The sequence below is a fragment of the Pseudorasbora parva genome, chromosome 13 (genome assembly GCF_024679245.1).
Source record: "Pseudorasbora parva isolate DD20220531a chromosome 13, ASM2467924v1, whole genome shotgun sequence".
Lineage (NCBI taxonomy): Eukaryota > Metazoa > Chordata > Actinopteri > Cypriniformes > Gobionidae > Pseudorasbora > Pseudorasbora parva.
The window spans coordinates 7468317-7473761 of record NC_090184.1 but is presented as its reverse complement, the minus strand read 5'-3'; positions in this window follow the sequence as shown (position 1 = coordinate 7473761).

The window sequence follows — 5445 nt, the reverse complement described above, 5'->3', positions numbered from 1 at the left end:
TGATAGTGGGTGACTCTACAGTCAGAAACATTCGCAGCAGAGATACAACTACATGCTGCCTTCCACAAGCAACCATTTCTGATGTAAACAGGGAAATTGAGAACATTCTGATGAAACATAAGACTGCAAATCAACTTATAATTCATGTGGGGAAGAACGATATTCAGAGAGAACAGTCAGAACTCATGAAGTCGGACTTCAATGAACTTTTTGAAACACTTAGAAAACTGAAAGTTCAGCCGTTCATCAGTGGACCACTGCCAGCAAGAGGAACAAATAGATTCTCAAGGTTGCTTGGGCTTAATACATGGCTGCAAAAAAACCTGTAACATGAATGGAGTGAACTTCATTAATAACTTCAGTCTCTTCTGGAGTCAGAAACAACTGTTTACATCAAATGGCCACCACCCAAACAAACTTGGTGCAAGAGTGCTAAAGGACAATATTTATTTTTCCCTTCATCATCCTTCAGCTGTGTGTTTTAACCCACTCAACCTGATACAGAGTATGGATGACCACAGGACTTCATTTCAGCTCCTGAATGGACACTCGGCTGACACATCCCACAAGGACAATGAGAACTCCACCCAGCCACAACAATTGCTCATGGACACACTCCCAGCTGAGCCCTGCCCACAGAGCTCACTACAGACAGACTGTGAAGGATTAGAACTGCTCCAAGATTCAGCACCCAAAGATGACTTTCTTGAAAATGGACAGCAAAGCCAGGACAACATACTTCAACTTCCGATAACACCAGAGCAACAGCCCCTCTCACCGGACATGTCATTCCTCTCTCCAGCATCCCCGCATCTGGGCTTCTCAGAGAAAATGGAGGAACTGATTTTTGTTGGAACTAGACTATCACACTCAATTGCTGCGAGCCCCCAGATATCAACCAAAAAGCGTCGAGCCCCACAACCACCAAAGCCTGTGGGCACAGCTCCCCCTCCTCCTGTGAGATTTCTTCGGTCACAACGCCAGGGCCCACACCCTCCTCCATCTGTTGTAGGTGAACCAAAAACAACTGATTCCAGCTCTCAGTGATTTGTTTTGGGTCCCCGCTATGATAACAGTAACTTTATCAAATGTTTACAAAACAAGTGGGAACCCAGTGTGCCTGCCTCTTTCTCTATCTCTGTTCTGTTACGTGAAAGAAAGTCTAAGGCCATGTCAGGCCGTTTAACAAACCAATATAATCTGCTGCCTGTTACCTGTCAAACTGAGACTAATGTGGGTGAAAAAATTAATACTGTTAAGTTAGCACTTTTAAACATCTGTTCACTTAAGAACAAATCATTCCTAGTCAGCGACTTAATAACCACAAACAACCTTGATTTCTTGCTTCTAAATGAAATGTGGTTAGAAGAAAACTGTAGTGCAACAGTCCTCAATGAAGCAGCCCCTCCTAACTTTACTTTTATGAGTGTTTGCAGAGCAGTTAGGAGAGGTGGGGGTGTTGCTGCTCTTTTTAAATATTTCTATCAATGTAAGCAAGTATCATTTGGTGATTATTTGTCTCTAGAATATCTGGGTATTGTGTTAAAAGGTTCTCCACGCATCCTGCTTATCATTATTTACAGGCCTCCAAAGTACTCTCCAGCCTTTATTGAGGAATTTACAGAACTGTTATCAATAATTTCCTCAGAGTTTGACTGTTTTGCTATTGCTGGGGATTTTAACATTCACATAGATAATATTGAATCCAGTACAACAAAAGAGCTCATGACTGTTCTTAACACTTTTGATTTGACACAGCATGTAAATGGACCCACACACAATCGTGGACACACTCTAGATTTACTTATCAGTAAGGGTCTAAACATTTCATCGATTGTTATTAAGGATGTGGCACTGTCTGATCATTTCTGTATTTTCTTTGACATATCAATCTCTCCTGCCATTGAAGCTAGATCTGTCTCTGTCAAAAAGAGATGCTTAAATGAGAACACTAATGTGCTGTTTATGAAGGCTTTATCTCTAAAACCAAGCATATCTGCAGACTCTGTTGATTTTCTCCTTGACTCCTTTAACTCAAAAGTTAAGAGTGTAATTGATGATATTGCCCCTCTGAAAGTCAGGAAAAAGAGTGGCAAACAAAAGGCACCATGGAGAAACTCAACAGCAGTTCAAATAATGAAAAGACAATGCAGAAAATCTGAACGAAAGTGGCGGAAGACAAAACTTTTAGTCCATTATAACATCTATAAAGACAGCCTTCATGCTTTCAATGTTGAACTAGGCAAAGCTAGACAGACCTTCTTCTCAAATATTATAAACAAACACATAAACAACACGCGCACTCTTTTTGCTACTGTAGACAGACTAACAAACCCCCCGAGTCACATTCCCAGAGAAATGCTCTCAGACAGCAAATGCAGTGAGTTTGCTTCCTTCTTCTCAGAGAAAATCAAAAATATCAGAAAGGCGATCAGCACATCCTCTAGTTGCTCTGGGGTCAGTCAGATCAGACCAAACCCTCGGAAAATTACTATGTCTGATTTCGAAACAATTGACTGTAAAATTTTAGAAGACACAGTACATCATCTTAAAACATCAACCTGCGCCCTTGACGCACTCCCCACTTATTTTTTCAAAAGTGTGTTTAACTGTTTGGAAGCAGATCTCCTAGAAGTGGTGAACTCCTCACTTCTCTATGGGACTTTTCCAACCGCCCTTGAAACTGCAGTAGTTAAGCCTCTTCTGAAAAAGAGAAACCTGGATAACTCCATACTGAGCAACTACAGACCAATCTCAAATCTCCCCTTCATAGGCAAAATCATCGAAAAAGTTGTTTTCAATCAACTAAACAAATTCTTAAACTCAAACGGATTCTTTGACAATTTTCAATCTGGTTTCCGACCTCATCACAGCACAGAGACAGCGCTCATAAAGATTATAAATGATATTCGCTTAAATACTGATACAGGCAAAACATCAATTCTGGTTCTAATCGATCTCAGTGCTGCATTCGACACTGTTGACCACAACATACTTCTAGACAGACTGGAAAACTGGGTCAGGCTTTCTGGGATGGTCCTCAGATGGTTCAGATCATACTTAGAAGGGAGAGGTTATTATGTGAGTATAGGTGACCATAAGTCTGAGTGGACGTCCATGACATGCGGAGTCCCACAAGGGTCAATTCTAGCACCTCTCCTGTTTAACCTGTATATGCTGCCACTGAGCCAAATAATGAAAAAGAACAATATTGCTTACCACAGCTATGCTGATGACACCCAGCTCTACTTAGCACTATCACCTAATGACTACAGCCCCATTGCCCCCCCTTTGCAAATGCATTGATGAAGTTAACAACTGGATGTGCCAAAACTATCTTCAGTTTAACAAAGACAAAACTGAAATCACTACATTTGGAAACAAAGATGAAATTCTCAAGGTGAACGCGTATCTTGAGGCTAAAGGCCTGATAACAAAAAATCAAGTCAGGAATCTTGGTGTGATTTTGGAGTCAGACCTGAGTTTCAGTAGTCATGTCAAAGCAATAACTAAATCCGCATTCTATCATCTGAAAAATATTGCAAGAATTAGATGTTTTGTCTCCAGGCAAGACTTAGAGAAACTGGTTCATGCTTTCATCACCAGTAGGGTGGAATATTGTAATGGACTTCTCACTGGCCTTCCCAAAAAGACCACTAGACAGCTGCAGCTCATACAGAATGCTGCTGCCAGGATTCTGAGCAGAACCAGAAAATATGTCCATATCACACCAGTCCTCAGGTCTTTACACTGGCTTCCAGTTACATTTAGGATCGATTTTAAAGTTCTACTACTTGTTTATAAATCACTCAATGACCTAGGACCTCAATACATCGCAGATATGCTGATTAAATACAAACCCAACAGATCACTCAGATCAGCAGGATCAAGTCAGTTAGAAATACCAAGAGTTCACTCAAAGCAAGGAGAGTCTGCCTTTAGCTATTATGCCAGCCGTAGTTGGAACCGGCTTCCTAAACAGATCAGATGTGCTCTAACAGTAGCCACATTCAAATCCAGACTCAAAACACATCTGTTTAGCTGTGCATTTACTGAATGAGCACTGAGCCACTGTACGTCCGACTGATTGCACCTTATCTATGCATCATTTTTTAAATATTTTTTTATAACTGCTTTAGTTTACCTGTTCTTTTCTTTGGTTATCATCATTTTATTATTTTTAATTCTCTTTACATTGTATTCTTTTTCTTATGCATTTTTTAGCCCTATTTTAATTCCTTTCTATGTAAAGCACTTTGAATTGCTATTGTGTATGAAATGTGCTATATAAATAAACTTGCCTTGCCTTGCCTTGCCTTGATGTGCAGCAAAAGATTGTTGAGCTTCACAAAATAGAAAGAGACTGTAGGAAAATAGCTAAAGCATTGAAAATCCCCATTTCCACCATCAGGGCAATAATTAAGAAGCTCAATTTAACTAAAAGTGTTACAAAATACACGTGTGTGTATATTGTCCTAATGCACGGCGAGGAGGAACGATTGAGTGCACAAAGACTCTCCAAGGATCACAGATGGAGAACCGCAGAGATTAGTTGAGTCTTGGGGTCAGAAAGAAAAAAAAATCCAACAATCCCTACATCACCACATGTTGTTTGAGAGGGATTTAAGAGAAATCCTCCTTGCTCACCCATAAACAAACTCCAGCATATTCAGTTGTCAGACACGACTGGAAAGTCAAAAGGGACCAGATCCTGCGGTCAGATGAAACTATAAAATAGCTTTTAGGGATAAAAAGTGCCTCATGCCCACGGCTAAAAATACCCCTGGATCTTTAATGTTGTGGGCCTTTTTTTTTGTTGCTGGAGGTCCTGGACATCTTGTTCAGATACATGGTATCATGTATTCTAGCAAATACCGAAAGATAAAAAATCAAAACCTGATGGATTCTGCTACAAATCTTATAATGGGCCATGGTTGGATCTCCCGTTTGGACAACGATCCAAAACAAACATCAAAATCAACACACACATGTGTCACTGAGCACAAAATGAAGCTTTTCCCATGACCATCCAAGTTCCCTGACCTGAACCCTATAGAAGATGTGTGGCTGAACTGAAAAAAAGAAGCACCAGCATTGGATCTGGGGAGATTCCTAATTCGTTACATTTATATAGCGCTTTACATAGAAGGGGAATCTCCTCAACCACCACCAGTGTGCAGCATCCACCTGGATGATGCGACGGCAGCCATATTGCGCCAGAACGCTCACCACACACCAGCTTATGGTAGAGAGGAGGCCGAGTGATGAAGCCAATCAGGAGAGGGGGAAGATTAGGAGGCCATGATGGACAGGGGCCAATGGGCAAATTTGGCCAGGATGCCGGGGTTACACCCCTACTCTTTATCGAAGGATATCCTGGGATTTTTAACGACCACAGAGAGTCGGGACCTCTGTTTAACGTCTCATCCGAAAGACGGTGCTCTT